Below are 27,908 nucleotides of genomic sequence, written 5' to 3' on the forward strand. Positions count from 1 at the left end.
AGAGCGGTGAAAAGAGAGTGTCCAACCCTACCTGCCTGGGATTGTGGTAGTCTTAGCTTGAGGACTTCCATGGACACATTGGTCACAGCGGGCAGGTTGGGGGACGGTGTGACATTGATGGTGGGGGTCTGGGGGGTGCTGAAGTGCAGAAAGTGGTGTGAGGGGTGCCTGGTGCTCCTCTCTCCCTGTTCCCCCTGTTCTCGATGCTCCTGCTCCTGGAGCTGTTACCACATCAGCTGCTGGCAGAGAAGGACGCGTGACGTCACCACGGGGGGCACACAGAGGCTCCAGGGGGGCTTGGGGAACCCATGCAGGTCCAGGGGATCTCTGCAGACCACGGCCCACCCAGAACAAGGCAGAGCTGGGGAGAGAGACACAGTCAAGGCAACACAGACACACACACACACACACACACACACACACACACACACACACACGCAGTGAGAGGCTGATTGCATTATTCTGAGCAATCCATGTTTAACGAGCAGGATGAGGCATCATATTAGAATACAATTCAATGAGAGAGGGAGGTAAACCAAGGCATTATGAGTATGTGGGGAAAGGAGACATTTTGTTCGGAGCATGAGGAGAACAATATGTGAAAGAGGCACATACATTATTATGTAGGTAGTAAGGAACTAGCAAATAAGGGGAAGCTGCAGGTACAGGTGTATTGTCGCAGCAAAATAATCCTATAGCAACAGGATTTGAACAATTAGTCCATAATGGTTAGGCTATCAGCTGTCCAAAATGAGGCTGCATGAAAAATGGAATACTGTTAATATAACCATGTGTTAGAAAATTCTTGACAACAAAATAGTGATCAAATTAAGATCCTACACCTGTAGTTGGTGGGGGAGAGTGAGAGATGCTGGAAGATTCTTACATAGAATCTAAACTTGGACTATTCTCCCATGATGCCTGATCAGAGTGGAATTCTGGGAAAGCTGTGACCAAGACTGGGCCACTCAGCTCCTAGAAGTGGCCTGTGGCCCTATAACCTCAGAGACGTGGCAACAGCAGACTGGCTATAATATGGACCTGCCTTCTTGGAACAAGACTCCACATCTAGTGTAATCAAGCTTTGCAGTCTTAATCATGTGCAATAATACAAATGAGCAATAAGTAATTCCTCTCCATCTATCACTATTATTCCCATCCACTCTCTTCTCCCTTAATGAAATGTACAATGTGTTTCTCAAGACGGACTCTGCCGATCCCAGACCTGAATGGATGTGGCAGTGCATGTACTGTCAGGACGAGGTATTCCCTGGGTAAGTGATCCTTTTGATAAAACCACCGCAAAGCATCTCAGCCTGCGCAGCTGTGTGATAATCACACTAATTAGCCAGTCATGTCAAATTCAGCCACGGTCTGCAACTATCACTTTGCATCACCATGCTCATACGACAGCACAGTGGAGGCTTCATGATCTTATAACCCCACCCTAAAATATCTAGACAATCCCACTATTCATGCAGATTGAAACCGCCCAAAACAACGAGCAAGAGTTCTCTGGCTCTCGTCCATGTACACACAGTTACAGGAACTACACAAATGTTAAGCTGCAGACATTTATAAAGACATGAGGTTTGTGGAGTTTGTGGCCACAGGGATAGCCCCCTTTTTTTCAATTTTCTCCTAAAATGACATACCAAATCTAACTGCCTGTAGCTCAGGCCCTGAAGCAAGGATATGCATATTCTTGGTACCATTTGAAAGGGAACACTTTGAAATTTGTGGAAATGTGAATTGAATGTAGGAGAATATAACACAATAGATCTGGTAGAAGAAAATACAAAGACCAACCATTTTTTTCTACCACCATCTTTGAAATGCAACAGAAAGGTCCCAGTCATCACTCTGGCTGTAATTCCGATGGTGTCCACAAGATGGCAGCAGTGTATGTGCAAAGTTTCAGACGGATAACTTGAAGTATGCGCGAACTACATGACATTTAGTGTGAAGTCACCCAGGTACATTTGGGCAAATCGTGGAGGAGACATTTGCATTCATATACATTTTTTTGCAACAATATCATCAAATCTGTGTACTTGGACTTTGATTTAGCTTTTCCAGTATTAGTAGCCATATTATAAGTTTAACATTTGCAAAACAACCAGTTTTCATAACTTCATAACTCTGAATATTCTTATAGTTTTTGTCCAAAAGGAAAAGGCATGTTGTCGCACAAGGTTAGTAACTACATTTTTACTCCCGTAAAGCCCAGCACATTGGCTATCTAGCTAGCTGTGTTTGACCCCGATTGGTGCTTATTTGACAAAGTTAGAGTCATTCAAGTGAAGACCACCCGCGTCATCGGCGTGCCATGAAGGCGTCGCTTTCTGACCAAATATAGGGTCCTATAAGATATACTACACCCCTAATGATATAGTGAAGTCTGGTTACATTCTAGGATCTCTGAGGAATACATACGAATGTGATTTTACTGGTTGAAACAACGTTTAGGGTTAGATTTTCACAGATTCCTTTCTTTGCAAATTGAACGAGTGGAAATACAAAATCGATCGTGCATGCTAGATGGACCTTTTAAGGATATGAAAAAAGATTTTATCTAACAAAACGACACTTCATGTTATCTCTGGGACCCTTTGGATGATAAATCAGAGCAAGATTTCAGAATGTAAGTACACATTTCACCTTCAGAGGTGAATTTATCAAACCTATTGCGGTGAAAAAGTGTTTTGATGTTAGTAGCTCTCCTCAAACAATAGCATGGCATTTTTTCACAGTAATAGCTACTGTAAATTGGACAGTGCAGTTATATTAACAAGAATTTAAGCTTTCAGCCATTATAAGACACTTATATGTACCGGCATTTGTTGTTTCTCTAAAATCTGCAATCGTGAAACAAGGTGGTGCATGATTTACAACTGTCCCGTTGATGGGACGCGGATCCATAAGAAGTTTTAAGCTACAGAGAGACATCAGGGGAGGGTTAAAAAAATGAACAAAACAAAACCAAATAACAAATCATCATTGTGTCATACAGGAACTACATGGCCTGACAGGACCATCCCTTCGGAAAGAAAACAGGTGTCACATCCTGACCATAGAAAGCTTTTATTTTCTATGGTAGAGTAGGTCAGGGCATGACAGGGGGTTTGTCTAGTTTATTTAGGTCTATGTTGGTTCTAGTTTCTTTTTTCTATGTTGGGGGTTTTGTCTAGTTTATGTATTTCTATGTGGGGTTCTAGTTTCTGTATTTCTATGTTGTTGTTTTTTGGGATGATCTCCCAATAGAGGCAGCTGGTCATCGTTGTCTCTAATTGGGGATCATATTTAAGTTGTTTTTCACACTAGGTTTTGTGGGAGATTATTTTGAGTAAGTGTATGTTGCACCTCGTCGTCACGGTTTGTTGTTTTGTTTATTAGTATGTCTTGCATAGTTTCACAGATATAATAAAATGTGGAATGATACACACGCTGCACCTTGGTCCCATTCTTCAGACAGAGGTGACAACAGGGTCTTTTCTCATGTAGGTTCATCTTCAGGCTGTGTCAGACTGACCTCCATTGATCATAGCCACAAACCATTAAGGGCATGGTCCTGTGTGGCTGTTAGTAAAGTGTGGCGCTAGCAATGCTTAGGTTGGGGGTTAGATTCCCGCTGGGACCTTTATACAAAACATTTATGCACTCACCGTACTGTAAGTCACTTGGGATAAAGGCGTCTGCTAAATAGCATACAGTGAATATATAAAATATTATTATACATGTTTAAAGGGCAGTAAGGATAAATGTTATGTACCGTACAGTGTAATATCATGGAATAGACTATATTAATTTTCACAGAAGTCACACAACACTGTAGGCCACATGTGTTTTCTAAAAGTGAGTCAAATTAAAAGTCTAAAGGCATGCAAAATGTGTATATTGCTGTTATTTACTAGCAATTCCTTATTTTTAACAGTACCAGAGAGTCCACTCTGGACATTTAAGGGTATTTTGTTCCAAACAAAATGTCTAAGAATAAACAAAATCAAAAAGGGTACTTTTGAAATATTGACATTTATATTTTTTATTATCCATAAATGAATGTCAATAATTTGCATTCTTAATCTAAACTGGCTTTGTAGCATCTATAGACACATCACTGTAGAGTCTTAAAGAAGGCTTGGGTAAGGCCAAAATGTAAATTTTTTTATGGTATTAATTTCAGGAACATCCAAAACAATATCTTTGGGCCATCCTGTCCAAGACCATTCAGATCACTTAAGCACATCTGTCACGTTCGTCGTAGGAAGGAGACCAAGGCGCAGCGTGCGTATCGTTCCACATCTTTATTAATATGTGAAACTATGCAAGACATACAATAAACAAAACGTGACGACAGAGGTGCAACATGCACTAACTCAAAATAATCTCCCACAAACACAAGTGGGAAAAACAACTACTTAAATATGATCCCCAATTAGAGACAACGATGACCAGCTGCCTCTAATTGGGAGTCATATGAAAACCCCAATATAGAAAAAAGAAACTAGAACACAACATCAAAAAATTAAACAAGACAAAACCCCCCAGTCATGCCCTGACCTACTCTCCATAGAAAAATACGAGCTCTCTATGGTCAGGACGTGACAACATCAAATCGCAGTGATGTCTCAATGTTTAATCTACTTCCTAAGTCTAATACATTTCAATAGCACAACATGCATATTATCTTCCATTGAGAAATGTTATATTTATTGAGACACTGTGAAACATATTTTATGAACAGTATAGATATGCAACAAGGCAGTTATTGTTTGTTCCATTCCATTTCTGGTCTAGCTATAAGTTACAAAGTATGACATTGTATCCAGGGAAATCCCTCAAAAGCTTGGTTGAAACTTACATCAATTTTTATTTATTCTGCCACATATGCTGGGGCAATTTAATAGAACAATATTCTAGATTTACACCTAGGGAAGAAAGCATCATCTAATTGGTATTATAAATTAGTTGGTTCGAGCCCTGAATGCTGATTAGCTGAAAGCCTTGGTATATCAGACTGTATGCCACAGGCATGACAAAACATGTATTTTCACTGCTCGATTTACGTTGGTAACCAGTTTATAATAGCAACAAGGCACCTTGGGTGTTTGTGGTATATTGCCAATGTACCACGGCTAAGGGCTGTATCCGCGTTGCGTAGTGCCTAAGAACAGCCCTTAGCCATGGTATTTTTGCCATATATCACACCACTCTCAGAAGAAGCATGGAGAATTTGGGAGCATGTGTCATGCACCTAACTCACTGGTGATACCAATTCAGTGACTAATCCCCATAAAAATAAGCTAGAGATATCTTTTTTTGTTGTTGCACTGGAGTCTCAATCCACCGCATCCGCCTATATAACACTTCCGCATCTGTGGTCAAAGTGAACAGACGTGTTAGTCACACCTTGAGACATCCCAAAAATTGGTCTCCTCACAAAATCGTCTGTAGCGTCCGGATTGACCTACAAACTATTCCCCTCTATGGAAAGATGAGACTCACGAACAAGTACATTTCAGTTGTTTTGCTCTAGGACGCACACAGGCCTTCCATTGACCTACAAACTATTCCCCTCTATGGAAAGATGAGACTCTCACGAACAAGTACATTTCGGATGTTTTGTTCTAGGATGCATACATGCCTCACAAGACTCGTCTGAAGGTCCCCCGGTACCAGTCTAAAACAAGTATATAAGGAGACTGTTGAGTGACAAAAATAAGGGGTTCAAATGAGGGGTTAAATACATGTAAAATGATATTTCTGACATCTCTCAGATATAGGACAGACACTTAAGAAAAAACTTATTTTAGATTTTTTGGGGGGAATATCTGTTGTTCCATGTAGTGAATATGTTATTCAATGCGTTTCTATGGTCTAATAGCAGTAAGGCCATAACATTTTTCATAAAATATTTTTTTTACCTTCTTTTTTTTATGCATGGGTCTTACAATTTATGGGTCTTACAATTCTCAATCAAACATCAAAATGATCCTTGGTTTGACCTTAAAACAATTACAATTTCCGTTGATAATGTCTACATTAATTGATGCTCCTTACTGACAAATGTGCCTTTTTTGAAACCTGATAAATCGAGTCACCTGAAATGGGGCTGATACAGTCCGGTGAAAAACACACACGGTCATTAGCCAGTTATGTAGTGTTAAAAAAATAGGTGGATAATATCTGATTGCCGGTCGTAGTAAAATTTAAAAAAGTTACGCCCCCTATAAAAAAATTCTGAAAAAGGTGGGTAAACGGTGTTTACTTGTGTTTACCCTCCACTAGGCCTACACCACTGCTGGTAGCCTACCAGCTCAGTCGAGGCAATTTTACACACATGAACACAAGCAGAACAGGTAGCCTACATTCAATATAATACGGGTTGAATCAAAACATGTTTTACACCCTAGTTCATGAGCAGTCCATAATTCATGAGTTAATGCATGGAGTCTTCACAGGTCATGTGACATAAAAAAGAACCTTTCTTTCCTTACATTAATGACATTTATGATGGTGTTATTTGTCATTAAGCATTTAACTTAAACCCTATACGAATCATGGATCTTGGAGATCTCGGAAAATGCACTGTAGGCCTAAGTGTAACTAAATCAAATCAAATTTGATTGGTCCGAAACACATATTTAGCAGATGTCATTGCGGGTGTAGCGAAATGTGCAGTAATATCTAACAACACACAACAATCTAAAAAGTAAAATAATGTAATTAAGAAATATAGAAATATTAGGACGAGCAATGTCGGAGTCCGGAGTATAAATATACAGTATATATACGCAACATGACCGAAAGTATGTGGACACCTGCTTGTCAAACATCTCTTTCCAAAATCATGGGCATTAAAATGGAGTTGGTTCCCCTTTTGCTGCTATAACAGCCTCCACTCTTCTGGGAAGACCTTCCACTAGATGTTGGAACATTGCTGCGAGGACTTGCTTCCATTCAGCCACAAGAGCATTAGTGAGGTTGGGCATTGATACTGGGCGATTAGGCCTGGCTCGCAGTAGGCGTTCCAATTCACCCCAAAGGTGTTCAATGAGGTTGAGGTCAGGGCTCTGTGCAGGCCAGTCACGTTCTTCCACACCTATCTCGACAAACCATTTCTGTATGGACCTCCAGATGGTGAAACATGATTCATCACTCCAGAGAACGCTTGGCATTACGCATGGTGATGTTAGGCGTGTGTGGAAACCCATTTCATGCAGTTCCCAACGAACAGTTCTTGTGCTGACATTGCTTCCAGAGGCAGTTTGGAACTCGGTAGTGAGTGTTGCAACTGAGGACAGATTATTTCTATGCGCTATGTGTTTCAGCACTCGGTGGCACCGTTTTATGAGCTTATGTGGCCTACCACTTCGTAGCTGAGCTGTTGTTGCACCTAGACATTTGCACTTCACAATAACAGCACTTACAGTTGATCGGGGCAGCTTTAGCAGGGCAGAAATGTGACTAACTGACTTGTTGGAAAGGTTGGGCATCCTATGACGGTGACAATTTGAAAGTCACTGAGCTCTTCAGTAAGGCTATTCTACTGACAATGTTTGGCTATGGAGATTGCATGGCTGTGTCCTCGATTTTATACTCCTGTCAGCAACGGGTTTGGCTGAAATAGCCAAATCCACTAATTTGAAGGGGTGCCAGGACCTGCCAATCAGAATCAGTTTTCCCCACAAAAGGACTTTATTACAGACAGAAATACTCCTCTATTTCATCAACTGTCAGGGTGGCTGGTCTCAGACGATCCCGAAGCTGAAGAAGCTGAATGTGGAGGTCCTGGTCTGGCGTTGTACATGTGGTCCGGGGCATGTCCCCCCCTGTCCCCAGTGAAAGTTGCGCCCCTGTCTGTGGTTGTGAGATGTACTGCCAAATTCTCTAAAACGACGTTGGAGGCAGCTTATGGTAGAGAAATTAACATTACATTTTCTGACAACAGCTCTGGTGGACATTCCTGCAGTCAACATGCCAATTGCATGCTGCCTCAAAACTTAAGACATCTGTGGCATTGTGTTGTGTGACATAACAGCACATTTTAGAGTGGCTTTTTATTGTCCCCAGCACAAGGTGCATCTTTGTAATGATCATGCTGTTTAATCAGCTTCTTGATATGCCACACCTGTGAGGTGGATGGATTTTTTTGGCAAAGGAGAAATGCTCACTAACAGGGATGTAAACAAATATGTGCACAAAATTTGAGAGAAATAAGCTTTTTGTGTGTATGGAAAATTTCTGGGATGTTTTATTTCAGCTCATGAAACATGGGACCAACACTTTACATGTTGTGTTTATATTTTTGTTCTATATGACTGATCTCATTGAATCCTATAAGTATCATTGACAGCTTCAGGCGAGTCTACAGACACCTCCAGTTCAGTGAATCCATGTGATATGTTTGTAGCGCTCATAGACATGTCATCCTCATCCCTTGGGGTGAATTCCTGCCATTCTTCTTCCCCCATGACGGACCTGCCTACACCACACACTCTAGGACAGTGGTTCCAAACCTTTTTTGGTTACTGTACCACTAACTGAATTTTGTTCTGCCCGGAAGTACCCCGGAAGTACCCCCTCATGTGCATTTTACCATTAGGCCTATGGTCTCATGAGTCTTCTCAAGTACCCCCTGTGGATAGACCAAGTACCCCCTAGGCCCCCTGGTACCACTGGTTGGGAACCACTGCTCTAGGAGGCATGTCAGAGCAAGCCTGACACCACAAAGCATGTCAGTGTCTCTGTGAAATAGCATCACCTCAAGCACCGGTAGCCTAGCTGCCTAACCACTATAGCCCGTACTGTATTTGTGCAAATAGAGTCCTTTTCACACGAGTGTACACGTGAGATTTGATTTTGGGTGCCAATATTACTTTGTGGACAATCCTGAAACAAATAGACAAACCTGATGAGCACACCCCGACAATATTCATTCTCTTACTGTCACGTTCTGACCAGTAAAGGGGTAATTTGTTATTGTAGTTTGGTCAGGACGTGGCGGGGGGTATTTGTTTTATGTGGTTCGGGGTGTGTGTTTATGTAGAGGGGTGTTTGTTTAGAGTTTCCGGGGTTTTGGTCTATGTTCTATGTTAGTGTATTTCTATGTCTGATCTAGGGTGTTTAGTTCTATGTTTAGTTAATTAGGATTGGGCCTTCAATTGGAGGCAGCTGTTTCTCGTTGCCTCTGATTGAAGGTCCTATATATAGGGGTGTGTTTGTTATGGGTATTGTGGGAGGTTGTTTGTGCACGGCTATGTTTAACCGGCATTACTGTTTAGCTGGCGGTCGGTTTGTTTTTGTATAGTGTGTGTCATAGAATAAAGATGAGCATTCACGTACTCGCTGCATTTTGGTCCACTTCCTACGCCGGCCGTTACACTTACCATGATAAAGATTAATTAATATTCATACGATTTTAGCCATCTTGCCAGCATTCCATGCTTGCTACATTCCATTGATGTAGATTTACCATTGAGAAATGAGATATATATCTAAAAGAAATCAACATGCGCAGCTACAGTGCTTGAAGCATTAAATTGGATGAACACAGGAAAGCCTTTTCTCAATTGGATTTGCTCAACTCTTGCATCCTGTCTCCTCCATCCTCTCTCGCCTCCTTTTGAAAAAGGTCAAAAGTAATCGAGGAGAAGCAGCGAGGAGAGGGAACATGGACAAAAATGCGCTTGAATGAAATTAGGCTCTCCTTCGCATGTTATCAGGCAAATTACATTTACAGGGGTGGATCCCAAAATAAATGTATAAAGTGATAAAAAATAATACGTTAGTTGTGCAATAAATTTTTATAGTAAGTACAGTAGCATATTGTTTTTAAACGCATGCATGCTTTTCTCTTCCGACAAAGCAAAAGCTGATTCAAAGGCTGTGTGCCAAATTTCTAAACTCTTCCAGGAAGGACTCAGGTAGGATACACAAGGTGGCTATCGTGGAGGGGAGGACACTCTTCCCATTCACCTACTAACAAATTGACATCTCCTCTACCACTTATCGGTTTACGGGTCAAGGAGGAGAGAAGACGGAAGAGAGAGGGTGGAGGACAGACTTTTCCCAAATCTGAAAAGTCCAGTCTTCATTCCAGGGATAATGGTGTTCAGTAACTGAGTCACATGTTATCTCCACATCAGGATTACCTCCAGTCCAGTCCAAACAAAGAATGGGCCAAGGTTTACATCACAGCTACTCTTATTATCCTTAATATCTGTAGTTTATTTGACTAATGGATAAAAAAATTTACATCAATGTGAAATATTTATATCAGTAATCATAAAGGACATTCATAAATTCGACATCACTAATCATCATCATCATCGTTTTACTCATCCAGCTCCAGGCTTGCTCTTCAACAATATCTGGAACAATTCCCGAATCTGACTGCATACTTTCCAAGTGAAACTCTCGCGACAATAGCAAATAATAATCTTAACATAATTATGATGAACTGTCATTTGAAAACAAAGGTTATTTCTGTAGTCATATCCTGTGAACACCAGAGGGTGGGTTAATCAACAACTACTTGTTTTCCATGATGATACAGAGAAAGCAACAGCCAGAGATAATGAACTAGCCTACACTAACTTCAACGGTGTTATACTTAGCTGGCATATAGCAGCACATGGTTGTAATTTTTAAAGACTACCCATAATATTCTAGGCCTCACAACAATTTTTTTCTAGCATCAATTCAGCTATTTACTGCGCAAATTAATGTGAATTTAAAAAATATATATAAACAAGGAGTCTGTCCAGTTCCATGTGCACTCCACTAGATGGTAGTGTAAGGCAAGAGGAAGTCCAGGAATATTCATTTCTTAATTTCTTTCTACCTGTCTTTAATCTCTGTATACTGAAAACAGATATTTATTTTTACCTTTATTTAACTAGGCAAGTCAGTTAAGAGCAAATTCTTATTTACAATGACGGCCTATGCCGAGCGAATTGTGCGCCTCCCTATGGGATTCCCAATCACGACCGGTTGTGATACAGCCTGGAATCGAAACAGGGTCTGTAGCGACTCCTCTAGACTGCTGCACCACTCGGGAGCCCAGATATCATTAAAGCCCTGGGGGGGAAATGTGCTTGAGGATATTTGAAGATATCTTAATATTTTAGTTTTATTGTATTTAAAAGTGTGTTTTAATGATAAGCACTTCATCTCTGAATATGCTCTTTTTTTATGGGCCACAAAACTGCACTTTTCACATATTATGATATATTATGTCACATTGTCTGGTCTAATATGTTGCTCATTATTCATTCCACTTTCATTCATTTAAACATTATAAAAAGCTTCAGGTATAAATTCAGGTAAACATACAGTGCTGATATTATGGCTTTAGCTCAAAATATGATCATAAATCAACATTGGAGTATTTACAAACCATAATGCATGAATGCAGCACATAGAACCTGAAACAGGAGGTACAGAGAGACACATATTGGAGAACTAAAGGAAATTGCCAAACGAAAAACCCCTCTACCCTCCTCTGCAATATCCCCACATTACACCTCATCTTTTTAAATGAGGAATGGGGGATGGGCTGACAAAGCTGAAGGAGAGACTAATGGTGGTGTAATTCACTATGACCTGGAAAATGAAGAATGAAGGTTGGTGGCTGTATCAGTCAACCTGTTTTGACTGCTCTGCTGAGTGAAATGGGATGTCTGTAGCTCATATAGACACTAGCCCATATGGATTCAACACCCACAATTATTCTTGTGTCCTTTGTTTGATATTAGGGATTGTACACAAGTTCACAACACAAAAAACAGTTGTGGTTTGCAAAGTTAATGAGAGGTGATGTCTGAGCATCAAATGCCATATTACCAGTTAACCAATGTCAAGTCTAATGGTAGTGGCAGTCAGAGATAAACTGGCCTGAGGCCTGTAAAAGGAGACAGATTCTTGGAGATGCATGGTGACATGGTGCACACTGACAATGGCCCCAGCAGGGAGATGGGCATAGTGTGTCAATCAGCTCAAGGTCTCTCCCATCCTGAAGGTTACCCCTCCTTTCCATGTTAACATCTGCTTCATGAGGAACACTGATGGGACATAATCCCTTCTATTCAATATTCATGATGTTAACCTCCCCTGCCTTAAACAATAATTCCTCCACTTTATCAGCATGGTATTTTGAGGAAGACTATTTAAACATTACTTACTGTACATGCCATTCATCCAAATGTATTCATTTTTGTATTATCAAACATAATTCAAAAAATAATTCTGAAAATCTGTAATTACTTACAATTTTCTTAAAGGATCTGTACATTTCCTCATGGACCTATTCTGAACTACAATAGAACAGTGGCCTATAAATAAATACTTACGTGAGTCATTTGGTTGTTCACACCTGAACAAAAACGGTCTTAATCCTCAAACAATGTGCAATATACATTTTAAGGATGTTTGACTATGTAGACAATACCTTCTTTGCCATTATTAATGTACCTTTTTTTACTGGCTTCATCCGTATGAGAAGAAAATTGGCATGCCATCTAGATTTATTTTTTATGTATAATTGAAAATGACAGATAAAGGAAGTGTCTATGGCTGCATTTAGACACGCAGCCCAATTCTGATCTTTTTCATGAAATGGACTTTTGACCAATCAGATCATCTGTAAAAATAATTTAAAAAAATAAAAAATGATCTGATTTGAAAAGATCTGATGGGATTGCTCAAAATCCCAATTAGTTTAAAAAGATCAGAAATGGTCTGCCTGTCTAAACGCAGCAAAAGTGACAAGGCCTTCTGTGGTAATCTCCATGGGACCTGAAGCCAGGCAGAGATTTGGGGGTAGAGATTCTTAGTGCACACATGGCACTGGGGTGAGCCTAATCACTCGCTACCAGAAATCCCCACAAATGGGGGATGGGGGTGGGGCAGTCCCATGGGTGACTCATTTCGGATTTGAAGGAAGAATTTTGCCTACGTACACACCAGTCAGTTGCCTAGACACAAAGGATAATAATTGGTTTCAAATGGGTATGCAAGGGTGAGATTGCTAACGGGTACCACCCACCTTTGGTTTGCATGTTAACGCTTTGACCTGGTTGAGCTACACTATATATACAAAAGTATGTGGACACCCCTTCAAATTAGTGGATTTGGCAGTAGAATGGCTTTACTGAAGAGCTCAGTGACTTTCAACGTGGCACCATCATAGGATGCCACCTTCCCAACAAGTCAATTCATCAAATTTCTGTCCTGCTAGAACTACCCCAACCAACTGTAAGTGCTGTTATTGTGAAATGGAAATGTCTAGGAGCAACATTCGCTCAGACGTGAAATGATAGGCCACAAAATCTCACTGAACGGGATCGCCGAGTGTTGAAACGCGTAGCGTGTAAAAATCTTCTGTCCTCGGTTGCAACACTCACTACTGAGTTCCAAACTGCTTCTGGAAGCAAAGTCAACACAATAATTGTTTGGCGGGAGCTTCATGAAATGGGTTTCCATGACCGAAATCGGTGTGGAAGAACTTGACTGGCCTGCACAGAGCCCTGACCTCAACCCTATCGAACAACTTCGAGATTAATTGGAACGCCGACTGCGAGACAGGTCTAATCGCCCAACATCAGTGCCCGACCTCACTAATGCTCTTGTGGCTGAATGGAAGCAAGTCGCCGCAGCAATGTGTGTATGCTAGTGGAAAGCCTTCCCAGAAGAGTGGAGGCTGTGTAGCAGCAAAAGGGGGACCAACTCCATATTAATGCTCATGATTTTGGAATGAGATGTTCGACGAGCAGGTGTCCATATACTTTTAGTCATCTAGTGTACCTTACAGTAAACCTAGTCATTTTTTTTATCCTTCCCATTTCCTAGTCCTGCAGTTTTTGTGGATTTCAGAGATTTTCCATTGTTCAGACTCCACAGTGATCTGGCACTTCCTTCCTTCCCCTTATAACTTGTTCCACAATTCTGTCAGTTGAAAGATACGCATTTTGCACATTCACATAAATTCTACTGACCAGGTACTCAGTCAATATCTATTTTAGTAATGGGCTTGTTAAAAGCTACTAATTCATCATTTTCAATTCTACCAGCTTACTTTTTCACCTAATAGATTAATCATTGTTCACTGTATGAGAAAAACAATCCCTCTTGGTCTATCTGTGCCCATAAAACTGGGACTTTCTGCAGACAAATTCCAAAAAAACTCATTACCCCATTGGTTAAACTATCACTGAGATCAAGATGAATGTATGTGAGAGAGCAGCAGCATCCTCTCCACATAACCAGCCATGTGTGAAATCAGAGGTCTGGACAGGACTGATATCTTGTCATTCTATTCCCCTGAAACCAAAATACAAATTTATGTGATCTGCAAAGAAAATCTTCTCTTCGATAAAAGTGAAAGGGGAGTGTAATTGATTGATGTACACCTGCAAATATCTTGACATGTAAATGTAGGTTTCTGATAGGTTGTGTCCTTCACAAGAAAGGACACATTCAGCTCTCTACCATCAACACTTTAAAAAGTTGGGATAAAACATGTTTCATCATGTGGGATTAGTTCTTCTCTGATAACTGATGGATGCAACGTTTGTTCAACATTTACTAATGTGAATGACCAGCATGATTAATAGATCATTACATATTTCAACCAGTATGTTACATGCAATGCAGAGCAGAGCAGAGCAGATCAGAGCAGCTTGTAGAGCTTTGTTGATTTGGGTAGTTCAGCAGGAACCACATCGCTTGTGAGTGGAGCGTGCGTTTACGCAATGGAGAGCGCGTTACTGGCACAGCTAGAAGTTCGTCTGTTCTGTGAATTGGCTGAAGGTAGGAGGCGGGGTGTGGATGGATGGAACAGTGCGCGATAAGGATATGCACCGGCAGCTTTGCTTCCTGGCTCCAACAGATCAGTAGTCTATAGAGAAAGATCAGCGGTTAATTGTACCTTTATTAGTTTTACTTGGCTACAGCAGAAGAGAACGCCGGTGGAATAATTTGTTTTTATCCGTGCGGGTAAAAACCTGTTCATACAAAGAGTCCTGGAGCTCAATTCGATCATAACGGCGACAATAAAGACAAGGTAAGGAGTTGTCCAGTTGCGTCTCAAACGAACCAAATCATGTTTTATTAATAATTGAAGCAATGTTTTTCGATATCAATACTGATGAGGCTAGTAAACCTCGCTCATTTGTGCCAAGCCCAACTTATTTATGGTATAAGTTATAGTTTCACCTGTTTTTGTAGACTACACGCGGAGATTTAGTTTTTCTTCAGAAATAAACCAACCCAAACTGGTACTTGCTCTGTGTTCTCTCCCTCAATTCTATTCCTTTATCCTGTTGCGTTGTGCATTACTTGGCACATGTTATACACTTAAATATTTTAAACAAGCTAGGAACCTACAATACGAATACCTACTATTATTATTATTATTATTATTATTACTACTACTTAGACACTGTACAAAAATGCCATGTATTGACCCAGCTTCATCATGGAAAGTAAGTGTTAATTTATTTGTTTATCTCAGATAAGATCATCTACCAATTTGAGAAGAGAACATACACATGCACATCAGGTGATGACCATGCCTGGTCTCAGACTCACTACGCTTGCTCTGGTTACCTAAAACAGAGAAGGTTATGTATAACGCGAACGTCTAACAACTCAAAGGTTGCTAGTTCGAATCTCATCAGCGACAACTTTAGCTAATTAGCTACTTTGTACTTTGTAGCTACTTTGCATGTTAGCTAACCCTTCCCCCAACCCAAACTCTTTTAGCTAACCCTTCTTCTAACCCTTTAACCCAATTCCTAAACTTAACCCTAGCACCTAATCCCTAGTCTAGCTAACTTTAGCCAACTAGCTAACGTTAACCACCTAGCTAGAATTCATAACATATCATACGTTTTGCAAATTCGTAACATATGATATGTTTTGCAAATTCATTACATATTGTATGTTTAGCAAATTCGTAACAGATAATAGAAATTGTAATTCGTAACATATCATACGAAATGGGTGACGAATATCCACAAATTCATACAAACCATACGAAATGTAACATATAACACTAAAGTACATTTACTTACAGAATAATACAAAATGCTCCGAGACCAGGTTGCATGACTGACTGAGGTACCACACCAAAACATGCTTGTTTTCATGTAAATATGCTGTAAACATGCACACATGCTGCTTTTCGACTGTAACACCAGTGTTACACTAGTGTATACACCCTAATGTTATACTAGTGTATACACCCTAATGTTATGCTAGGGAAATCGTATTTCCATAGCTAGGGCTGACAGTGATGACATGTGAAGAGCAGAATCAACTACATGATCAAAGCAGTTGCTTTGTGAGAAGGTGTTAAAGTTCACAGTTAACCATTGTTATGTAAATGTCAGCTGAAAAGTACCAGTGGCCTGGCTTTGGCCCCAAGAGAGAGCAGGTCCACCGGAGCCATGGCCCAGTGAGACACGGGTGCCAGCCTTTTGGGTAAAACACAGGGGTAAATCCTGTATGGAAATGCACCAACAAGGTGTTATTTATGAGCACAGCACGAGTTCAGGGGGACAATAAAGACATAACAGACAACGCTCACAGACACGGGCAGACCCAAACAAACATCCAGCCACAGACTTACAACTTCTGCCTGAGTTTCCTGTTTCCTGGGAAAGACCAACAATGGGAGAGAGAAAGCATGTGATATCCTGTACGAGTCTTGTGTCACTCTGGACTCAAGTACCAAAATAAGGCCATAGCACAAATTTGATTGTAATGACATAAAGTGCAATTGTAGGCTACGCATAGGCTACTCAAAGTAGGAACTTTTTAGTACAGTAAAGCCACAACTAACTGTAAACAGCAACCCGATCTGTACAAAGTTTGATTCACAAACCTCAGTTTACCTCAGTAGCTCAGTTCACTCGCTTACCTCAGTTCACTGGTGTCATTCAATGGTCGTTGAAATAGCTATACATGTTAAGCTATACAGTGCTAATGTGCCTGTCGCTACAGGGATATTGAAAAAAAGCATCAATATTGAATTTGCGGTTCATAAAGTAAGTGTTACACAGGCTCGCATACAGACGCAGAGACAGACGCAGAGACAGACGCAGAGCTATGTCTTATTATACTTGTGAGGACTTTTTGGGGACCAACAATTGATTCCCATTCAAAATCCTATTTTCCCTAACCTTCATTTGAAATCTAACCCTGAACCAAACCCTAAGCCTTTTTACAAGTGAGGTCTGGCAAAATGTCCTCACTTCTCAGAATTTTTGTTGGTTTGCTATTCTCGTAAGGACTTCTGGTACTCACAAGTACAGTAAAACGTGTACACACACACATTACAGTAATTACAGTAGAGTACAAAAGCAGGACAGCATTGTGTTGACTTTAGTCTAGGATGTTCAGTTGCTTTTAATGGGCTCAGCGCTTCTAATTCAATAAAGCTATTAACTGTCACAGAGATTCCATCGCTGGTGCCCAGCCAGCACAGATAAGTTATTTACCAATCAGAGTACATTAATGGACTCATCCATACAATCTAGCCTTTCAGAGTGTAAACAGTAGAAACATACCTTTTCTGTCTAGACATTAACTGTTTAGCCTACAGAGGCAACACATGTAGAAACCTGGTCCTGGGAATAGTGTGATTTCTCACCTTTAGACCAATCCTTTCTTTTGTCTTAAGATTTAGTCGTTGGCATTTTCTGTTTTTCCCACGCACCTATCATTTGAACGTTGTTCATGCACATTGAACAGGATGATTGGTAGTTATTCGATACTGTGGTCATGCAGGTTTGTACAAATCATGTAATCTGACAGCGTGAGCAGGTCCTGTTGAATAGATTTTCCGAACAGGGCATTCTAGTCTACGGGCAATACTCTAAACCCTTTACTGAATACAGATTATAACAAAAATACAAAATAGGGGAAAAAAAGACCAATGCAATAAGTTAATGACCTCTCTCTTCTCAAAGTTATGAACTTTTGTAGAATTTCAAATATTTTCTTCAGTTCAGTATGCTTGCTTTAATGAATAGGCCTACTAGTGTGGCTACTCAGCTTGACTATGGTGGTGCCTAATGTAAGTTCATGCCCCAAAGCAGTGCTGGTCAATGCCTGTTTGTGGGTCAACCGTAATCTTTAGGTTTAGCAGTGGAAATCAATTCAAAGCCCCTCCCACTGTAGATGGCAGGGTTGTCCAGAAAGGAAAGCTGAGTTAAGAGTTGCAGTAAATAATCAGAGTTCCAGTTAGGAGTTTGGCAGGGTTCATTGTTTGTTTTTATGCCAGAGATCATGCCAGAGACAAGGAGGTGAAATGAATGTGAAATATACATACAATGCAAACAGGAAAACATCAAATGACTTGCACTTAATACCCTCTGTGCTCCCTGTCTCTCAAGGAAGGGAACTGTCACAAACATGGTTAACACTGTCAACAGGATCCTTTTTCTTGTTGGCTGTTACACTGCCTGTGCCCTGCTTGGTTGGTTATCTCTGGACCTTTTCCCTGTTTTACGTCTGCTTTTGTCCTTTCACAGGACATCCTGTGTATAACAAATAGTCAAACTTATTTTCATGTACTAAACCATGGACATTCTGAAATGTCCCTTTGTCAATTTAGGCACAGTCTTTTGAAACACATAAATAAACAGAATGTTTTTGTTTGATTTAGCAGACATTTAGGAAGCAAATGTGCTTCTTTGTCCTGTTCCATTTATTTCTGTTATGGTTTCTGAGTGACTGTACTCATCCTCTTACGTGAGTGGAAGGTTTGAATCCCCTACTGTGACATACATTTCATGCTTTGGTGTTCAGTGCGATGCAGAGTAGAAAGCACAGGGATTCGGCCTGAAAGGGGCTCCTCAGCTGGAAGGGAAGTCCTTTGGGAGGCAGGGCCCATATCATTTAGATGAAAGAGAATGCATTAAGCCAACAAGCAATCTATTTAAGGAGGAGAGAGGATTGCCAGTTTGTGGACAAATTCCACCCAAAATTCCCAGAGCACATGCATTTCCTTATACATAATTTAGAGGATGGATATAAGGATGGATTTATAGATTACCCATTTGTGTCAGTGGACATTGACTGAGGCACTTCACATTAAGTGCCCCTGTCTCATGGGAATAATGCGGGTAATGTCACAATTCCAAGCATCCAGATTCCAGACACTCCGTCTTTGGGCATGGCCCCATTCATACACAAAATGGAAATGGAAAATAGCTTGTTATTGACCTATCTTTTATATGCCTATTGATGGGGAGCTCTAAGAATGAACTTTGTTGCTTTGAGAAACCATGCTGTGTGTACATTTGGTCACCTTCCACCTCTCAGTGGGTATTGTGGTGTGAAGGTAGGCTTTTAACAGGAGTAAGATGGAGCCTGAGCTATAGACCAACCTGTTCCCCAGTGGTACCACTGGCAATGGTTGTGCACTGAGGCCAGAGGCCAGAGGCTGTAGGGTAATAATTCCCTTGAGAAGAGACAACATTAGCCGCACCACAGTGTAGAAAGCACCATCTTTTTGTTATTGTTTGTCTCTTCCTCAGTGTTGCAGACCAGCATTCAATTACGCTGAGGCTTGGGAACTGAGTATACCAACAAAGCAGACCCCATCCCTGGCCCTTGCTCTGTGTCTGTCTGCTGGCTATGGATGCTTTAGTATCCTACTGCTTTGCCTGAAAGCTGGGGGGAGCTGTCGATGATCCTTCCTGTAATGACCGTGTCTCTGTGTGTGTCTCCCCTTCTTTTTATTACTCTCTCTCTTTCTCACTATATCTCCATCTTTCTCTCTCACACAGACAGACAGACAGACAGACAGACAGAAGAGATAGGAGCTGGAGTGCTCATTTAGGAGGTTTTTGAGGGCCTGAATGATAATGACCACTGAGAGAACTCTGTGCTGATTGGGGGGATGGATATGGATGGAGAGACCTGGGCTGAGCAGCTATTATTCTCTCACTGTAGCAGCAATAGAGATGTTCACGGAGGCAGCTGTGTTCAGGGAGCAGACATACCCCAAAGCCTTGAAACCAGAGTGATCAATACTGCTCAGTGGTTAAATCCCCATGTGAGTGTTTCGCATGGCTACTGCTGGAGGGGTTTGCTTGGTAAAGACACAGCTAGCTAGCTACAGAGCCCTCTGAACCTGTGATGTATTGAGTTTTCTCCTCAATAGCTTGTCTAATGCCTGAAGTGTACTCTTTATTCTTATTGTCTTGTGTTTGCGAGATTGCCTCTCCTTGAACAAGCATATACTCTGTTTGCTCATATTGGAAGACTGTACTGATCATGAAAGGTGTATATGTTGTTGATTTTAGGAGTAATTTCTGTGCTGTTTGGCAGATGGAAGACAATGTGTATATCCCACGCGTGGATGAGCCCTGTCTCATTAATGTTGTGTTTTGTGAACCCCCCTCCCTCCCTCAGTAGAGGCCACCTGTCCTTTTCCCCTCCACACTGCTGTCCCTCCCCACCTCTTCAGATTCACAGAAGCAAGCTACTAAGCAGGTAGCCAGTAGCAGTCAGTCACCCTCACTGCTGCAGCTGCTGCTGAGAGGACAGGGGAATACCTGCCCCATGGACCAGAACCCAGCACCCTGCTGATCCATTCAATACAATGAGAGCCCTGATCACTGCTACAGGAAGACAGCTATATGGGAATACAGGCCTGTTACAAAGGGAACACTGAGATTGATATAAAGACACAAGGATACATTGTGATACAGACAATATAGAGAGTTCTTCAATGGTATACTGTATTTTGATACTGTATAGGGTGGCTCCACACTGTAGTGTAGGGTTCAAACGGGCTTGGTCACTTCCTAGTCAATTCAATGCTACAGACAGTGGTGTAAAGTACTTAAGTAAAAATACTTTAAAGTACTATCTGTACTTTACTTTACTATTTATATTTTTGACAACTTTTACTTCACTACATTCCTAAATAGCTTGTCTAATGCCTGAAGTACTAGTTTAAAATGTACTTTTTACTCCATACATTTTCCCTGACACCCAAAAGTACTTGTTACATTTTGAATTCTTAGCAGGACAGAAAATGGTCCAATTCGCACACTTATCAAGAGAACATCCCCTGGTCATCCCTACTGCCTCTGATCTGGAGGACTCACTAAACACAAATGCTTTGTTTTTAAATGATGTCTGAGTGTGACTCTGGCTATCCGTAAATAAAAAATTAAATTGTGCTGTCTGGTTTACTTAAAATACCTATAAAAAAATATTTAATGACAGCATTTGCTTTCCAATCTACATTTTTGGCGCGATTGTATTTATAAATGTGCGAAAGAAAGGCGAACTGACAGCTGCAACCAACCATAGAAGTATAATCCGTAGATTATTCCCATTCAAATCAAGACTGGCAGCCATTGCTAGCGTAGCCACGAGTTTAACAGCCAAATTGCCAGGGTTAGAGGTTCCAAAAACCTTCTATGGATTATATGTCTATGGCCACAAAGCCACAAACTGTTCCACAGATAGAAGGAGCAATGGCAGTGGTCAAAAGGTGATTGAGCAATGATAAGCACACTAAAGAAGGCATTAACGATAAGTAATAAAATAAAGACGGCACTTCTAAAAGCCTATTTCACACCATAGCCTGTTGAATTTGCAAGATAACTTTTCTTTCATTTAGATTTCGGCACAAATAAATGTAGCACTGACTCGCCCATGGATTGCTGTTTCAGCATTGTCTCAATTAAGAGTTTGGCATTCGACTAGTCATGTGCGACATGCACGCAGCAGAGTTACCATTCGGAAAATGTGGCGGACATTTTTTAAATTTACCGGACCCATAAGCATAACCTGATTAGGGCATCCACCCATGGTGCTCAGAATAACAGATATCACATTTAGTCACAGTGGAGGCTGCTGAGGGGAGGACAGCTCATAATAATGTCTGGAACGGAACACATGGAATGGCATCAAACACATGGAAACCATGTGTTTGATGTATTTGATACCATTCCACTTATTCCGCTCCAGCCATTACCACTAGCCAATCCTACCCAATTAAGGTGCCACTGTGCATTTAGATGATTGTAATTCATATTAACAGAACATCCAAATCAAAGATGCAACGATGTGTGGTCCTTTTTACCAAATTACGATGGGCACTTTGAAGATGTTAGAATAACTGTCCACATTCACTTTTCCTCAGAAAACAAGACGAGTAATGAACAGAAAAATCACTAGCCTCTGTCAATCTACTATTCCCCATATTACTATTCACCCCAGTTGCCAAACTAACCCTGATTCAGATGACCATCCTACCCATGCTAGATTACGGAGACATAATCTATAGATCGGCAGGTAAGGGTGCTCTCGAGCGGCTAGACGCTCTTTACCATTCGACCATCAGATTTGCCCCAATGCTCCTTATAGGACACATCATTGCACCCTTTACTCCTCTGTAAACTGGTAATCTCTCTATACCTGTCACAAGACCCACCGGTTGATGCTTATTTATAAAACCCTCTTAGGCCTCACTCCCCCCTATCTGAGATATCTACTGAAGCTCTCATCCTCCACATACAACACCCGTCCTGCCAGTCACATTCTGTTAAAGGTCCCCAAAGCACACACATCCCTGGGTCGCTCGTCTTTTCAGTTCGCTGCAGCTAGCGACTGGAATGAGCTGCAACAAACACTCAAACTGGACAGTTTTATCTCAATCTCTTCATTCAAAGACTCAATCATGGGCACCCCTACTGACAGTTGTGACTGCTTTGCGTGATGTATTGTTGTCTCTACCTTCTTGCCCTTTGTGCTGTTGTCTGTGCCCAATAATGTTTGTACCATGTTTTGTGCTGCTACCATGTTGTGCTGCTGCCATGTTGTGTTGTTGTCATGTGTTGCTGCCTTGCTATGTTTTCTTAGGTCTCTCTTTATGTAGTGTTGTGGTGTCTCTCTTGTCGTGATGTGTGTTTTGTCCTATATATTTTTGTATTTTTATTTTACATTTAATCCCAGCCCCCTTCCCTGCAGGAGGCCTTTTGGTAGGCCGTCATTGTAAATAAGAATTTGTTCTTAACTGACTTGCCTCATTTAATTAAGGTTAAATAAATAAAATACAAATAGTATAAAGGTTGACCTATTCTATTGGTCAGCTTGTGTCGAAATAAGTAGCCTATTCCAAAAAGACTCAGGGACAGTTGTGGGATGATAGATCCCAAATCCATACAACAAGTCGGCCTTGACTACTTGTTGTGAACGTGAACAGATCAGAAAGTTTAGCTTAAAATATTGATGAACTATTAGGCTATTTATTCACATTATAAGCCCACAAGGCAGTATAGGCTACGGGCAAATGTTCGCTCCATAAGGCAATTAGCGGGAAAACACAGTTGCCAAAAGCGTACAGCACATGTGAGCTGTTTCATATGTAAGAGATTAAAATATCTAATACGCAGCAATTAGCATCGTTTGCTAATATGACTGGGATTGTGCTTTTGGTCACTGGACAATGAAAGAAAGTTGACATAAAATAATTGCCTCCACGGATGTGGTCTGATTTTGGCTAGGCTACTTTAAACCAAGGTACACATTCAGGTTTCAAACAATTTAAGTATATGTTTTGAAAATGCATAGCCTACTGCCTACAGTTCATTGCAAAGTGTTGTGTGACTTGCAGATGAAGCCTGCCTTCTGTTGCCTATGCATCTGCTGTTTGAGATGCTGTAGCAGATTTTCCGCTCAAAGTCTCTGTATCTGTATGCTGTACGCGTGTGATACATAAGATGCATAACTAACATACTGTACACAATCGCAAATTTAATTCCACCAAATTATGCAAATTACCTATAGACCGATAAGCATGACCAGTCTAATGTATTTCCATCATATGGTATTCCATCAATGAATAGGTTAAAATGCATTATTTTGCAATGGGATTTTTCCTTCTTCTCCCGGACAATTGGCCTGCCTGAGTTAGCAGCAGGCGGAAGAGCAATATCCACCGTTGTAGTAAGGATAAAGCCTGACCTGGAATGTGATGCTAACAGAAGCTGGCTAGCTTTATAAAAGCCTAAGCAGATCTAGCTTATATACCTCACTGGGCATTGAGAAAAACCTGATACAGTGGCAGTGGGCTTGGCTCTAAAGCTGGATGCCTCGGGATCATGCAATAGAGACGATCTCACCACCCTCCCATAAGAGGGTGGCAACAGGTGTCATCCACACAATGGTAAAGTAATATTCACCCCTAAGGGAGAATGCAGAGACAGAGGAGGGAGGTTGTGTTAAAGGGTGCAGGGTGGTGACCTTGTTTATATTTGAAAGATATGCTACCCATCAGGGATACGTTTGTCAAGATCATTCTTGTAGTCTGCTGTAACAAAGTAAAAACACACAGGTTTACCCGTTGGCACTTTTGACACTACAAACCACCTATGCTTAACTGTAAGCAGTATGGAATCAAATGTCTTGCTGTATATGTTGTGCTTGTGTGTACATATGAGACGGTGAGTTATAAATCCTTTCCAGGGATTGTAGAGTATCAGAAGCTGTCTGCTACTACACTCAGCACTTATGAACCCCCCACCCCAGCACCCCTCCATGCCAAATCGTGACTCTCCAAATGCTCAGTTCCCCACCGAAGTGGACTAGACAGACCCTGGGATAAGTGTTCACACTGTGACAGATTGAGAGGTCCTCTGTCACATTGGTGGTTTGCTGCAATGGACCAATGGTGACTAATCCAAATTGACTGCTGTGTATCCGCTAGCGTTTTTTCCCATAATGCCTCAGGGACTGTTTTGTCTATGAAATCCACACTCTGAGTAGTCATGGTCTGAGGTTTTCATTGTCCCTCTGTCTGTATTCCCAATGCATGTTTTGCTTCCCTATGCATGTTTTGCTGCCCTGATAAAGCTGTGTAATTGATCTGATTATTTAGTTAGAGGATTGTTTGATAGTCTCATTACAATATCTAATAGTTATAGTAGTTATCACCTGGCAAACACTCTCTAATGGATGATGTTATCTTTGTACAAGGACAAGAAAGAGCATTGTATCAAATAAGTCAGTAAGTGATATGATGGGGTTGAGTTTAACTGGAGAGATGTACGTATTACGTGTGGTGGTTATATAGCTCTTTGAAGCATTGATTTTTAGCATTGACAATACCGTATTTATACTGTGTGTGTGTGTCTGCGTACTTGACAGTTGGTTTAGCATAGGGCTGTTACCGTATTACCGCCACACCGGAAGTCACGAGTCATAACCGCAGTCAAATTCCATGTGACCGTTTAGTCACGGTAACTAGGCTTCTTCAAGCTCTGATGCTGCTGATGGTCATTAGTAGCCTACCAAACTTGCTAACTACCTGGTATTCAGCACTCTCTTGTCCCTCTAATCACTCTGACATCAATGCAAATGTGATCGAAAATCAAATCAAACACTTCATGAGAGTCCACAAGCTTAGGTTGTGCAACATTTCTATACGCTATGCAATTGCGTGAGAAAACAACGTTTTGATGGCCTCTATTAAAAAGAGGAGTATCCCATCAGCTTTCTATAGGCTAGGCCTACTATATTTATTTCTCAACATTCCTAATATTAAACACATTGCTTCGCTTTACATCGGGAGTATAGTCTACCTGGCTGGCATGAAAATGAACCATGGGAAAAGCGTCCTCCATTCGCTATTTAAGTGCATAGATGACATGTATTTTTTCCCCCTGCCCCTGTTCTGAGACACGTGCATGAAAATGGTCCATTCTAAATCAAAACAAATTTCACACATATATTATTTAGTATATGTAAAGACAAGATTAACCTGTTTGGGATAGGGGGCAGTATTTTCACGTCCGGATGAAAAGCATGCCCAAACTAAACTGCCTGCTACTCAGGCCCAGAAGCTAGGATATGCATATAATTGGTAGATTTGGATAGAAAACACTCCAACGTTTCTAAACCCGTTAAAATAATGTCTGTGAGTATATCAGAACTTATTTGGCAGGCGAAACCCAGAGGACAAACCATCCAGGAAAATCTTTTTTTGAGTTGGAACCAGTGTTTTTCTGAATCAAACGCGCCAAATAAATAGACATTTTTGGGATATAATGACCTAATTTATCGAACAAAAGGACCATTTGTGATGTTTATGGGACATTTTGGAGTGCCAACAGAAGATCTTCAAAGGTAAGGCATGAATTGTATCGTTATTTCTGAGTTTTGTGTCGCATCTGGCGGGTTGAAATATGATTGTTATGTGTTTGTATGATGGGGTGCTGTCCTCAGATAATTGCATGGTTTGCTTTCGCCATAAAGCCTTTTTGAAATCTGACACGGTGGCTAGATTAACAAGAAGTTAAGCTTTATTTTGGTGTATGGCACTTGTGATTGTATGAAAGTTAGCGGAACATCTAGCCGTAACAGGTTTTAAACCAAGAATAGTCTGATGGGTGACAATATTAGCCTATCACTTGTGAATTATATATTGTCACTTGTGAATTATGCCCAGCTTTTATGCAGTAAGGCAAGAAACAGTGCATACCTTTTTTTTGCTACTTTTTCAAAGCATAGTCCCTCAACTCATGTAGCCTAGGCCATAGGCCTATATGTTTTGATAAGGTTTTTATCACAACTAAAGTGGCCAAACAACTTCTTAAAATTAAGCACATTAATCTGCTTTACAACCGGTGTAGAGCCTAACTGGCATACATAGTTGGCAAGTGAGTTTCAAGTTTGGGGAAGATAATTTTCACCATTAAAATGTACCTTTATAAAAAAGCATTACATGCATAGTGGCATTTGTGGTCACTTTTGAGAATGGTGTTTTCTTGCTAATTAATTGCATTTTAGAACATTCACGCTTAGCCTACTACCATGTGTGCATTGCTGCGCTCATCATGTGAAGAAATAGCCTAATAGTTGATCAACATTTTTAAGATAAACGTTCTGATCTGTTGCATCAGCCTCATTGCTTTTAAAACGTTTTTGGATGTGAGTGGTTGCATTAATTTGGGATCTATCACATTCCACAACTGTCCCAGACCTATGTTTGGAATATTGATTTCTCGCAATAGAATAGGTTAACTTTTGTACTTTGGGGGATAGTAGATCGATGTAGGCTAGTGCTTTTGCTGTTCGTTAAGCCTACTCATTTTGTTGGCTGATGAAAAGTAAATGTGGACAGTTCTAACATCTTAAATACGCGCCTTGGAATTCGATAAGAAGGATGTGCGCAGTTGCATCCTTGATGTGTCTGTCTTTTACTTGTAGCCTACTTCGGAGCTGAGATAGATGCCTGTGAGGAGAACCTGATCACGTGACGGCATTGGCTAATAACAATTACGATATCTGAGAGAGCTATGTGAGTGATAGGTACTTCGGGAACATGCAGCTGGGAGAAGGGAATTATAATTATTATATCAACAAAGGCCGCTGGCTGCAAAATGTATGGATTTTTTTAGGGGGCATTACGGCCACACTAGGGGGATGCCGCCAGGAAATTCAAGAGATTATCAAGTGCTTGTCAAATTGTGAATGAGAGACTGATGAAGTGTGTGCAGCCTGTGCAAGAAACAAAGCAGAGCTCATGGTTTTCCGCTTTTTTTAAATCATCATTAGAGTCACATCATGAAGCCTTAGAATGTATAAAACATCTAAACACATAGCCCAACGTTTGTATCACAACTAAAGTTGCATAAATAACTTGAAATTAAGAATATAGGAGGACCTGTTTCTTTGTTAACCGCTCAACACAGAATTTGCGCACTCCCTCGGAAATTGTTAGTAGAAAACATCCTATTTTATTCAGCTATGTAAAATTGTATTCTTCATACCATACAATAATGCCACAGACTTCTAAGCAAATCTTGTCTGCTAAATGAACTAGTGCAGCCCACAGCCATATGGCATAGCCAGACCAGGGTCTAACATAAGAACAA

The 27,908-nt window shown here is 40.8% G+C and overlaps 1 protein-coding gene across 4 annotated transcripts in view; it reads left to right on the plus strand.

Moving 5' to 3' along the window:
• Nucleotides 1-14,841: 14,841 nt before the first annotated feature.
• Nucleotides 14,842-27,908, plus strand: part of LOC106582859 (FERM domain-containing protein 4B) — a 64,257-nt gene continuing 51,190 nt past the window's right edge. Inside the window, exon 1 of one of the 4 annotated variants that reach the window (XM_014166405.2) lies at nt 14,842-15,064. The gene's annotated coding sequence lies outside the window, so the exon portion shown is untranslated. The remainder of the gene's footprint in view (nt 15,065-27,908) is intronic. The other 3 variants (XM_014166406.2, XM_014166404.2, XM_014166403.2) reach the window with 3 other exon arrangements.

Source organism: Salmo salar, chromosome ssa22, assembly GCF_905237065.1.
Source record: "Salmo salar chromosome ssa22, Ssal_v3.1, whole genome shotgun sequence".
NCBI classification, from domain to species: Eukaryota; Metazoa; Chordata; class Actinopteri; order Salmoniformes; family Salmonidae; genus Salmo; species Salmo salar.